Genomic DNA, 14,015 nt, shown 5'->3' on the forward strand with positions numbered 1-14,015 from the left:
GCCTCCCTTGGGTTTGCACATGAAGTTTTCTTTATGGTGAAACAAAATACCTTCTCAAGTTGAAAATACACTGTAATGGTGAGGCTATTGATGGCTTTTGCCTTTTTAATTTTTTTTCTTCAAGTAATTAAATTTCAAATGTTGAGAAGCATAATGGAACATTAGGGGAAATAATTTGCTGTCATAGTGTACATTCATCATGAAATTCAGCATTATGTGGCTCCTTCCATACAATGAATCTCTGCAAATTGGTGTGATCAGGTGGAGAAATTCACTGTGGGCAGTCTCACTTAATTTGTGGAGTTTTTTCTTTTCTTCACCTGAGTGCTTAGATGCTCCATTTATGTTCTGTAGAAATCAATCAAAATAAGGTTCCAGAGTTATTATTTCTTTCATTTCAAATTGCTGCACATTGTGATACAGGTTGTGTTTCTGCACATTAGGAAATCTTTGACCTACAGCACTGAAAACAGGGTTGTGCACACACCAGCATCCTTCAGGGACCCTACTAATGCAACTTACATTTATGCAGTGTTTTTTGGCCAGATTCTGAATCCCAGTTCTTGCTTTGTGGTGCTGGATAAAACTAGCAAGGCTGCCCTGAATGGCAAAGGCTGCACAGCAGAGCAGCCAAGGAGTATTTGCCTGTTTGGTGCCATAGAGAAAAATGTTCACATGTGCCTAAGGACTTTTCTGATAGCTGATCTAGGAGGAGAGGAGTGGAACACTGCTTTGCAGGCAGCTCCTGTGCCCTCCTCCCTTCCAAGCAGCTCAAAATCTGTCCCTTGGAGTTGAAGCATTATTACAGATAATAAAGTTCATGATACATGGGCAACATTAAGTGAAGACTGTTACTCCATTATCATTATGATGATCAGAGAGCAACAGATGAAATAATTTCAGCCAGGCTCTCGGACTGGTGCAGTGAAGTCTGAACAATGACTGCAAAAGGGAGAGCACTGAGGGCAGCAGAGGACTTCGATCATCCGAGCAGGCTAATTAGAAATCTTTCAGCAGGGACACAAAGGTGAGCAGAGGTTATAAAAAATAGATTTTGCAGAGATATTAGGGAGAAGAGAGGGGTCCCATGCTCCAAAGGACAGACCTCAGGAGAACAGCAGGGGAGGAGGAGGTTGAGTCCCTTGCACGAGACCATAGAATACTAAAGACAGGAGAAATCAATAACAGGCAATGTGCGAAGGTAGTTTTATAGCTTTTTTCAGATCTAAGGAATCTGGGTAATCTAAGATATCTGGGGAGTCTAGTGATTGCATGTTGTTGTAAAGATGTTTAAAAAAGGGGGGAAAGCAGAAAAAAAACCACCTTTGGGTATGAAGGTGCTGTGCTGCAATGCTGAAAGGAGACAGTATTGAAGTTTTCTTAGACTCATAAAAGCTTAAGAGACTCGAGTGTAGGCTTGAATGTGGCCCTTGGACTGCTGTCCAACAGGAGGAACCCAGGGCATGCCAACAGTGACAAACTGCCTGGGTATCTCACGGTGTAGCACCCAGGGAGTGAAGGCCTGCAATGGTCTGATGGAATTCAGATTCTCTCACACGCTTGCCTGCGTCGTTTTGGTCGCACAGTTTGCTCTCCTGACAGCAGAGCATGGCTGTGAGAGGCAGGAGAGCTAAATCTGAGGAGCTGCAGTGTAGTGGAGTTTGCTCTGCAGTCAGACACAGTGAGATTTGAGTGTGAGTGTAACAGCTTGTTCCCGTGAAGGGTCTGACACATCCCACTGCTGCCAGTACACGGGGACAGATGAACCCATGCAGCTCCACCTCCCCCTCTGCATGCTCTGAGCAAACCCATGGGCTGGCTGGAGGTGCCTTTCCTACCCTCCAAAGCTAGGCACAAAACATTGGGTCTTTTCCCAGCAAAATTTATGCACCTGGGAGTTTTACCAGTTTTAATTAACTTCATTTATATCACAGTGTAACATTCCCATATAGACAAGAGTGACAGACTCAGGGAGTTTAATTATAGCCTTTCCTGACATAGCAGGCCTATTTAGGGAGTCAGCTGAATGTTTTAGTTGCAACAGCAAGAACTTCTAGGCATCCATCAGAGTTTGAGCCTGGGTCTTATGAAATTCTTTTTACTTTTAAAGAGGAATCTTGCACTATCTTGCTGTTTGCACTCCAGTCAAATGAAATTTCCTTGCTTTTGTATTTGTATTTTCCTTGCTGTATTTCAACAGCTATAAGGTGTTATGAAAAGCAATTTTAACAGGTAACTGATAGGTTCCTGCCAGGAAATGGGAAGACCTTGTTAAAATACAGTGCCATACAGAATAACTGGGGTGTGCATAGATGGTTAATTTCTCATTTTAAATGAGAATCCTCTTTTAAATTCTCTGCCATATTCCTATCTATTGCACATAATGTAATAATGAAGGTCAAAAATCCAGACTTTATGTGACTTAATAATTTTACTTATATTTTTTTTGGATTACCTCACAGCAAACCTGTCTTTGCAGTATGACTCAGAAGCGTGCCATGCTGCACTAAGAACAGCGATTAGTACGTAGCCTTAGGCATACTCAAGTTTAAGATAATTCCCTATGGGCTTGGGCTCTCAGTTTTAAACAATATCACAAGAAATTTTGGGCCAGATGCACAACTGAAGTGTGAACATTTTGTTTCTCTAGAGCTGTGTGGCTTTACACCAGCTGACATTCAAATGTGTTATTATTAATCTGTACCAGCATTTTATTTAAGATGGCATCAGATTGTGCAGACATAAGCCATGTGAATTAAGGCTTTGTGTCAGACTTGAGTTCTGGCATCTCTTAATTGCTGGGTGTTCATTCCCTTTCACACTTAAAATTTTCCAAATCAAATGTTTTGTATTGTGGTTTTCCGAGTTCCTTTCAAAACAAACATCAGAAACCTGTTCTGCTATGCACCACAGAACTGACACCCTGAAATGGACTGCTGGAGCCTGTGGATTCACCTGGCAGATCTCTGCCTTACACTTATGTCTTTTAAATGATGGATCCCAGTGGGCCAGACATCTGCTGGAAAATTGAAGTCTTTGCTAGAGTGATTAGCAGATTATGATTGACAGTGAAAGGAAAGCTGAAATCTTGGTGCCGGCTCCAATGGCTACAAGTCTGTAATTTTTCCGGCCTGTAATAAGTCCAACGACTGGTCCAGCATGCTTTGTCCTTATCCCAAACTTCCCCCACCCACAGTTCTCCATGGCTCTCCATGTGCCACTTTGCTGATTTACTGTAGCTCTTTTTCCCTTCATCCTCTCTTCCCTTTGTAATGGTCTGTGCTCCTCCAGACTTACAGCCGGAGCACAATTTCATTTCTCCTCCCAAATCCTCCAACAGCTTACCTCAGTTACTTTTCACATTTTCCTGGCCCTTCATCTCAGTATCCCATCTTGCCATTGTTCTGAGCCTGATTTTTCTCTCCTTCCTACTCAAGTCTAGCCTATTCCTTCACACCACCCAAATGCCATCAGCAGCAGTATGGACAGCTGGACAGAAAGTGTCTTCCAGGTCTCAGCTTCTCTCTTTGGTACTGGAAGGCCACTACTTATCCTTTAAAGCAGGACCATATTTTTAGGTCCCAAACCCAACTACCTCCTGTGTGAGACTCAGTTTTTCTTAACCTGCACAGATTTCCACACATGTGATGAAAAAGGAGGTCCCTGGTCAACAATGTGGTTATAAATAACATCTGCTTGTAAATAATATCACAGCAATCACCTGGAGCATCTCCCAGCTGTGCAAAGCCTGCTGCTTTCCTGGAGCGTGTTTCTCACCTGAATTTTGACTGCTCTTATGAAATAAAAGCATCATTAACAAACCCAAACACCTCTGTGATAAATGTACAGTTTCAGAAACTGTGTAATTAATAGTATACAGTGGCTTTAAATGAAACATGTTTTAATTGAAAGGCAATTAGGCATTGTCTTTTTCCAGAGCATGTGTAGCTAACTAATTCTTGTTAGTATTACCAAGTTGTACTTGCAGAATGCAGCTCCTCTGTAGAACATTTCTCATCTCTGCAGAACTAGTAGGTTATTTCCTCAGTATATTCCCTGGTCCTGCCATTACTGTCTGAGTTTTTTTAATTAAAACATTAAGATAAGGAAATGTGGGGATTTTTTAGCAGTAGAACTGAGCGCTTTACATTTGAAAAAGGCTGTGCTTCAAAGAGAGATTAGTGCAGAAAACAGATTCAGTTTTGCTTTCCCTGCTCTGGGTAAATATGTGAAAACTGGTGATAATTAGGGATAAAATGTGGCAAAGGATCTAATATCTGGGGAGGAACAGTGTGCCCTCTTGGACCCTGAAGTTTAAATTTATTCTTTATTGTAAGACTTGAGGAGGGACAGTGTTGGCAGTTGGACTGGGGCTCATTTTCCTTCAGTAGAGGAAAACTGGACTTGAGAGAGGGATATTAGCAGATTCTTTCCTGATCTGACTGACTTAAAATAATTTGCCTTGAGCCTGAGACGTGCTCAAATGAACTTGATGAAGATGGTATGGGTAGGTCAGTGTTGAATAGAACACCCCATGTCTCCTCTATTGTCTCAATCTCTCACTTGTCTCTGGAGCAAGATGAGATGGCTGGTTTACCTAAATGGCTAAAAAGCAGTCTAGTAGTTTAGGCAGTTGCTGACAAGTTAAGAAAGCTTTTTCCACCCTGAAAACATGCTAAGTGAGAACAGAGACTCCATGTGAGTTTCAGAAATTATTCCTTCTGAAGGGCTTTCCTTGCCTTCCCCTCTTTTGAGACTTGTAAAAAAATTCCCATGGATATCAGTAGACCAAGATGTTCTTGTGTGACACAATTTAACAGTCAGGGAGACTCACAGTGAGTAAAACTGGCAGTACTGTAACTGTAAAAAAAAGATGGAAGTGCAGTGCATAGTTAGTGCCTTTCTAACTTTTCTGTATATTGTCATAACTCAGTGAACCATAGAATTACAGAATACCAGGTTGAAAGAGACTTCAAGGATCAACCAGCCCAGCTGAGTCTTAAAAGTGTCCAATATTGATTTCAGTCATTTCTCTGACTTACTAAAGTTTTGCTAAGAATGGTCTTAAAACTTGTGATTAAATTGCAAAAAAACCCAAAGCTCCACAACAACAAAAAAGGCTACGCTAGCAGCTCAATGGTCAATTAAAAGCAACCCCACTTCCCTGACAAAAACTCAAATTGTCAATTTTGAAGGCTTTAATAATGCTATGCCTGAGTTTTCTGAGATAAATACAAATTCAGCAAGAGTCATATTCCAAAAATTCGACAATCTCTGTACATGTGATTGGTAATACAGGGATATAAATTAAAAGATTTGCTATCACTGTTGTAATGTTGCCATTTAATAAGCAGAGTCTCTCTCTGAGTTAATACAAAACTGTCTCCTCTGTGTTTTGTGAGTTCAGAATTAATGGAGACCAAAATGTTTACTTCAGCAAAAGAGATGGCTAAAAATAAAATGATAGCAGAAAATAAAAGCATAATGCCCAGAAACATTTCCCTCGTACTTAGAGGCAAAATAATTTTCTCGCCTAGGAGAAAATAATAGGATTGCATTTCATCAACCACATTCTATTCCATATATTTTAGGCTCAGTACAAATGTAAAAACAAAGCAAAAATCAAAGTGTATTTTTGTTGTTCTTGCTCTGGAATGAGCTATGGTGTTTATGAGAGAGGAATATGGATGTTCTGGAAAGGATCTTGGAAAGAAAGCACAAGAGACTTTTAAAGAACTCACAGATTATCTGTCTCTTGTTTTCAACCTATTTTCATTACCTGGGGGAAATAAGGGTGAAACAGGTAAGTTGAAAAGTAGCACAGCTTCTTCTGATCAGTATGATCCATGGCAGAACTATTTGTAATTGCAGAATGAAAATCAGCCAACAAAACTATTTCTGGAACCAGAAATGTTACACCACTGTGAATCTAAAAGTTAGATGAGAAAGGAGTAAGGCAGTGACTCATTTGTTCTTCATCCAAGCAGCCATGACAGCTTTCACAAATGGCACAGTATAAATAATAGGCATTATGCAATTAGGTGCCCATGGTTTTGGTAACTGGCATGTTGCATAGCAGTGCCTGCTTTCAAGAGATAAAATCCAGTTTTGTGCCACATCTCTCCATCTGTGGTTTTTTGGTTTGTTTTTTTTTTTTTTTTTGATCAAGCATGAGAGAAAAATTAGCTTTGGGCTAGTTGTGCCTGCGTCTTCATGTGGATTGCTCTGGGCTCTGGGTCAGACCAAGCTGAGGGGTCAGCCAGCAGTTCCCAAGGGCCCTGAGAGCAGGGAGTGAGCTCCTGCTTCCATCAGCCCCACTGCAGGAGGGAGGGAGAGGGCAAGGTGGAGCAAAGGGAACAGTGAACTCATGGCAGAGAGCTCATTCCTTGCTCATTCCCAGCCAGCCATCCCCAATGCTGTCAGATAGAAGCAGTTTTGTCCTTTTACTGTACCTATATTCCTGAACCAGTCAGAAGCAAGACAGCGCCAAACTGGTTTTTTGGAAAGGAAATCAAACCCTGGTCTGTTCATCTGGCACTGCAAAACAAATTTAGGCCTTAATCAATGCAAAGATATTCATGATGCTGACATGACTCCTCGTGCTCAGGGGGTTATGGCATGAGTTGGCCTTGATGTGAAGGGTGTGGGAGATGGACAATTCACTCTTGCTTGCAGCCAGCACTTGAGCATTAGTCCAACATTCATGGTAAATACCAGTTGTTCCTTGATGCAAATATCAAATTACCTCAAAAAAATAAAACTCCTTCTCCCATTCTTGGTACTCTGTGTGGCTGCTGCTTGCTCTGCTTCCAAGAGCCACAGCTAGTGCAGGATCAGCTTGTTTCAAGAAGAGAAGTCCAAAGTGCCCATGTTGTTAAACACTGAATGTTCTATTAAGTATCTCCTTGTAAAGCCTTTAAATATGGAAGAGTGGCCAGGGAAAAATGTATTATTGGAGATGCGTGCATTTTCATTTGTTACCCAGCTGGGAGAGAAACACAGAAGAAAAACAATGGGATCATTTTCTAGGCATCAAATCCAAAAAGTTTCAAAAGGGGACAAGAAATGTGATATTTTTAAATAAAATTAATATAGAAATTGCTTTTGGTCTACATCTGTGAAACTAACTTAATCCATATGTTGCAGGAGGTAAGAAACATGACCTAAGAAAATGTTTGGATTATTTTCTTATTTTTTAATTAGTAACACTTTAATTTTTGAAGATTAGTGCAGAGTGCTGGGTGGCTGTCCAGGTAAAATGTTGTACCTTTGCCAGCATGTGGATTTCTCAGCTCTGCTTCTGATTCTTTACAGATGAGATGAGTGACTCTGACAAAGGCAATTAAATTCAAATTCCGAGCTTAAAGGCACACAGTTTTGTTGACATTATTTTACTATAAATCCGTTTCTCAAATATATTCCCATTATTTGTGGCAATTTTGCCCATGAGAATTTAGATGTTTGTGTGGAGGAGGGCGGCTGGAGAAATAATACAAAAGTCTTTCTGCATGGAATGAATACCATGGATTTTAAGGTTATTGTGGTTATTGTGGGAAAGATAAACTGTCTGTATGTGGAGAGGTGGAGGCTAGAATTGAGGTGACTCCGTTTTGCTGTGTGGAGCAGGTGTGTTCCCCTCACTGCTGGGATTTGGGGACAGAGGCTGAGGGTGCCCTGCAGGGTATCTGAGGCATCATCTTGAGCTTTTCACCTACACCTCTGAGTTTAATTTCTACAGCACTCATTTCACTGACTGAAAGGCCTTATTTTATTTGGTTGCTATATCCTCAAGGTTTCTTTTCTTTTTTTTTTCTCCTGTGTGAGGAACTTATTAATCAGGGCTTTTGCTTTCTCCCAGCGTCAAACACTGACAATTCAAGAAATAACATGGTAGTATTAATTAGATCACAGCCAGTTTTGAGAAAGTGTTTCGATTTTCAGTTACTGTATTTTCACATTACAGGGTAATAACATGTCAGCAGTTAGCAAAAGATTTAATAAATATTGTGCATGTGCTTGAAATATTTGCATTTTAATACCCATGTCCAGAAATAACGTTTTTCAGCAGCACAGTGCTGAGAAAGTACTTTTTGGATGTGGGTGGACGAGCAGCAATTGATGCCCATGTACTTGTTTGACCTATAGCAGGTTAAATAAAATGTTCCAGGCAGTTGTCTAAACAGCAAATCATCTAGAGCTGATATTACTGTTACATCACTATTGCCTCTTTCCCTGCAAACTGCCTCATGCAGTGGCAGGTTATTAACACCAGATGAGGAGTACACCTGATTAATGTGACATATTCGAGTTTCTTTCCACAACTGTCTCAAGGACCAGTCATGAAGATCTGCTTCTTACACCAAGAATTAAATTCAAATTATGCAGTCTCGGCTAGAAGATTGTGCAGTTAATCCCATCCTGGAAAGATGAAATCTGAGTTTTTCCACATGAAGTCTTTTGTGATGTTTCATTCCATGTTGGTTTCTGCCAGCACTCCCATTGATGTAGGTTACTTTATTTGTCCATTTAAAGGGGAAAAACGGGGGAAAAGGAATATATGCAAGGGATTAGTTTTTGGGAAATTCCCTTTCTGCATCAGAAATTAATGTGTGCAGTACAAAAGTACAAAAAGGACTGCTCTGAGTTCCATTATGTAGGTGTTGCATGAACCATATTTTTCAAGGAAAGTTTGCCACAGCTAATGAAAAAGACAGTAGTGTTTATCTGTTGGGTTTCCAAAACCTTTCTTTATACCGTGGTTGTAGCTATATAGGCTTTTGCCAAATTGAAGCAGATCTTTATGTTTAAAAATCACTTGTAGCTGATTCTCTCTGAAATAAATTGCAATTATTCTGATAAGCTTTGTTTTCAGGAGGAAAAATGAAGCAAGCAGAGACGATAATTAAGCATTATAGAAAAGGGGAAAAGGAGAATGAGAGGTTTAATTTCCTTGTCTACATCTGAAAGTATGTTTTCAGACAGTCATTTGCTAACAGTCATTGGATTCTTACCCATTAATCTTCACATAATCGCGTCTCTTGATGTCACCTCCCTTGTGTCCTTTTGCCACCTTGTCTCCTTTGCTCTTGTGACCTCACCAATAATTTTTCACTTCCTTTGTTAGTTCCCCTCCCAAAACAACCATGCTCCATCTTCCCCTGCCTTGGCCATGCCCTCGATCCTATCCATGGATGCTGCCTGCCTGTGTGTGTGCCACCCTGCCTGTCCTCATCTCCACACTCACCAGAGCCTCCAAACAGGCAGAGTTTCCTCGGAGAGGCTCCGCAGCCTCGGCAGTGCTCACCAGGCACCATCTGTTCCCAGCATCTCCTTGGCCAGCCACAGGCTCCTGCCTGGCTTTCCTGTGCCTGCTTTCTTTCTGACCTTCCTTCCTGCTCTATGGGAGCATAATTTTGGGAAATGTGCTAGATCAGACCCGCTGTGTAACTGCCAGCGCCTCTCAGTAGCATCCTCACCTGACCCTTCTCATCCTCTGCTCCCTCTCCCACTCATTTGCTGTCCAAAGTCAATCTCAAAGCTCCTCAGAGCAGAACCTTTGCTTTCCAGCTGCCTTTGGCACCAGGCACAACAGCACTGGTCTCTGCTGGCATTCAGCACCAGAGCTGTACAAATAAATAAGAGTAATTCTGAGTTACGCAGTTGAAGTTCTCATCTGAAATAATTTAAAGAGTAGTCATAAGGGGTTGTGCTGCTTATAATTCATATAATAATTTAGGACTGCTAGTTTTTAGCTATTGTGTAATTTGGATTTGCTTGCAGTTCTCATTGGATAAAGTATATTATTGAACAAGAAAGGAATAAACTATATTCAGAGTAGCTGTAGGGTGCTATGATTTAAAGGAGAGCTGGTGCCATACTACAGCAGAAAATATGCAGGATCCATTATACTGTTAATGAATGCACAGCTCAGACTGCTGATTTAATTTTTAGGTCATATTTCTCTCATACCCTCAGGTATAGTAGACTTCATACATAAAAACGGAGTAAGTTGGTGTGTATTTAATCTCAGTCATGCAAAAAAATGAATAATAATAAAAAATTACTTTCCTGTATTGTTTATTCATTTCCAATTATTTCTTTTAATGACATAGCATTCAGAGATCACTATTAGAAGGGCACAGACATTTTTTGGTACTAGTTTTGAACCAGGGATAGTAACCTTTGAGGCAGCTTGATATTTATCCATAGCTACAGATTGTCACTGCATTTAAGCCATGACTACAGCATCATTTTTTCATCTGGCCAGAAGCTTTCTTGAAATAGTCACCATTTCCTTCCTCAGGCAAGGTGGCAGATTGGTGGTATTTTAAACTGTCTCTTGGCTGAGAGACAAATCCCAATTTCTTTATTTTTGCAAGCAGGCGTAGCTGATGTAAGCAAGACCTATTCCTGCAGGGGCCACACCCCTGAATATTTGTCAGAACCAACATTCTGCAATGAATTCTAGTTTTACTAAATGTGGGAATTTTTTGGCTCCATTTTTTCATTGCCATGTTAATGGTAAGCTTTTTTTGATATGTGTACAGATGTCCAACTTTCTGAGAATCCACATTTTACAGTGGACTGCATTTTAAATCCTACAGTCATAGCTGCAAAATGAATCTGAAAAATCTCTGAAAATCCACAAAGAAAAGAAGAAGCAATTAAAAGAAATTATACCTGACTTTTTACACTGCACACCTGCTATTTTAATTATTTTTAAAATTTCTTACAACTGGAGTATCACCTCTTAAATGAATTTGAACAACCCACCCAAGACACATTCTAATCCAATCGTGTATGTTGATGATACCAGTTGGATGTTATCCTATTAGGCACTCACTGTAAACAAGGGATTTTCCACTGACTTTTAAATCCTTGATTAATGAGAATGCTTGAAGCAGTGTCCTGTAAATTAGCCATAATGCTAGCAACAATGGCAATTCACTTAGGAGAACTGATTTGTTTTAAATCTTCCCATCCAAATTAAAAAGCATGAGGAAAAGATAATGTCAACTCAGTAAAACACATTAATTTATCTTGCATTATTGATCTGCACCCCATGTCTGTCTGACACTCTCAGGTCTAAATTCTGCTCTCTCTTCAGGTAAATTCGCATCAATTAGAGCTCTTCTGCAGAAATAACTCCAGAAAGTAACTGGCCCACAGTGTTTAATTTATGTATTCTCTATATTCTCTAGTGTTTTAGCTAATTCTGAATCCCATTTTGAATTCTGTCAGGCAGACCAATAGCTTTCTTTTGTAGTTTGGTCAGTGCTAGCTCACCTGCCTTTCACAGCTCCTTTGCCCTTTTCTCTGAAAATATGAATGAGTAGCAGCAAAGGGCTGTTTGGATTTGGGGAAAAGGGTGAATAGGGGCAGGTTGTGACACGTCCTTTAATTGGTACTAAAACTCGAATTCTTCTTCAGATATTTTTCTGAAGAAAAACACTTTTCACATCATCTTATCACTTTGCTTCTTATTCAGCTACTGATACTTGATTACTGCTTGCAAGAAAATGAGTTTTACACCAAGTCTTGACTTTGAAACACACATTACTTCTTTTAATATGCTGAGACATTAATGAAGTCTTTCTCAACATTCTATATTTGCATTTATTTAAGGTATTATTCATTTCTGTACCCATAATATGCATGCATTTTTATCATTCAAGAACAACCCTTTCTTCTTGTAGAAGGATGAATACTCTTTCTATAGATTGGAATTAGTGTCACTTTATGAAGACAGTTTTGACTCTCTCTTATAAGTAGCTGAGCAAAGTATCCCTCAGACATGAAAATACTTAAAGTGCATTATTTTTCTGGTGATTTTGAATTACCAGAATTTTGAACATACCACAAATTGTACAAAGAAGTAGAATTACCTAAAGTCTTACCATGCTGTCCTGTATCAAGAGTAATCAGAAACACTGCAATAATCCCATAAATCTGTCTGATCATTTCTTCTTGGGTCACTCAGGTTACAAGAGTGACTCATCTGTACAAGGGCCAAAGCACCCCTCATCAAAATTCCAGTCAGACCATTAGGTCTGAGACCATTTCTTGATGTCACTGTTGGGTATGCATGTGATCCTCTCTGTTTAATGGTATTTGTGTAGAGCTCCTCAGTGATCTATTGATAAATATTCAGAATTCTGGCTACAGGTCATAAAATTATTGTCTTGTCCAGTGTTGTGGGCAAAAGGAAAAATTTGAACCTGCTGCTTCACTTACCAAGTTGAAACTCTTCGGAAGATGCATGGTACTTTATGTACTTATGTTTTTATATCTAATGGTTGTGGGGTTTACAGTACAGAGATATTTTCTTATGGGCAGGCTTTGTTGGTTACTTGGTTATTTTTTTTATATGAAAAAAAATAGGTAATTTTTCTCAAAGAGACCAAGCTACTGGTTTTCAAGCTTTAATGGTTGTCATCTGGGGAAAAGAAATGGACATTGGAAATTCAAGAAGGTGTTTGTAGTTGGCTTTTGTTCCAACTTTGGTTTTCTACGTGGTAGAAATGAAGGACAACTAGAAAGCTTTTTTTGGGGTGTTTTGTGTTTTTTAAATCTTGCAAATCTGCCACCCAATTTTGGCAGTATTTCAGGTTTACAGTTGTTTCCTCTAGCTACACATTTTCTCAGCTATAAGAAAAGATAATTTTTGTGATTATGGCATCCAAACATAGCTGTTTTCTATAGCCTTTTTGATTACCTTCAGCAAGTTACTTCATTCCGTTATGCCTCAGTCTTTTACCTCTAAAATATATTATTATTATTATTATTATTATGGGCTTTTCTTTGTTATGCCTCACATATTAATGAATGTATTCCTGTATCACTTTCCTGCTTCAGAGAAGTGCTGAAAGCTTATATTCATTAATATTCTTGAAGCATGACAAAGTAAAGCCTATTACTGTAATATGCTTCGCTTTAAAACTCTGGTTAGAATAATAATGATAAACAGCATTGCTTAGCCTTTGGCCCTGCTGCACAGCTATAAAATTTTTACATCTTCAGATTTAAACTGATGAAGGAAAACTTTCATGCATTTTATGTCCCTCCTCTATGCCCATGGAGAGATAAAGGAAGAAAGTTTTGCATTCACTGAAATGGGCTGTTGGCATATTTATCATACATGAATCCAAGAATGGCTTTTTGCCTGCTACATCCTGAGCCTCTTGTTTGAATATGATGTAGTATTTTATTCTCTCCATGTACTTCCTTCAGTGAGGTGAACAGAAGTTTGAAATGGACAGTTATGAAACGCCTCAACCATAGGAAAAGCATCTTCCTAACCTCTTTGGTAATTTCTTCAGTAATGGCCAGGTGCATGACAGTTTATATTTCCCTCCTATTATTTCCCTGAATTACTATAGACGTTCTTATCACATTTCTAAATGACTGTTCTCAGAGGTGGCTTGAAAAGATATTCATTTCTTCATGTTGACTGATTGATTGTCTCAGTGTTTCATTGAATATCTCCTTGTTCTTGCACTGTAAGAAGCAGTAGATAGTAATTCCCCTGTTCATTTTTGAACTTTTGTGGTCTGTTTTACCATACATCCACTGGTTTGTCTCCTTTGTCTTGATCTATATAATTTCTTTATACAAAAAATTGTCCAAATGCATTTTGGCTCTGGTACCTAATCATAGCACTCATGCCGTGCTTCACTTATTTAAGAAAATAAGAGGTTTTCACTTATTTAAGAAAATATCATAATAATTTCTAGCATATATGCATTTATTATTGTTTTCTTTCCTTGAGTTTCTTTTCATTAAATAATTTTCAGCTCAGTGAGAGATATGTTTGCTTCTATTCCTTTTTCTTTGACTCTACATCTGAGAAAGCAAGTGCAGTTAATGGAGAAAACATCACCACATTTATAATAATTTTAACAGCTGCACTGCAGGCAGTTCATTATTTTGACTTGTATTTTAATGCCTTCAGTGTTCTCAGTAATATCATAGTAGAGATATTGGAGATAAAGAGGGAAGACCAGCAGCCTCAATAT

The 14,015-nt window shown here is 39.2% G+C and overlaps 1 protein-coding gene across 37 annotated transcripts in view; it reads left to right on the forward strand.

Moving 5' to 3' along the window:
* The window catches only part of NRXN1 (neurexin 1), a 679,845-nt gene that overhangs the window by 646,248 nt on the left and 19,582 nt on the right, over positions 1–14,015 (forward strand). The gene's annotated exons all lie outside the window — the stretch shown is intronic.

This window comes from Agelaius tricolor, unplaced genomic scaffold, assembly GCF_023055355.1.
Source record: "Agelaius tricolor isolate 1412-34295 unplaced genomic scaffold, bAgeTri1.0.p SCAF_1, whole genome shotgun sequence".
NCBI classification, from domain to species: domain Eukaryota; kingdom Metazoa; phylum Chordata; class Aves; order Passeriformes; family Icteridae; genus Agelaius; species Agelaius tricolor.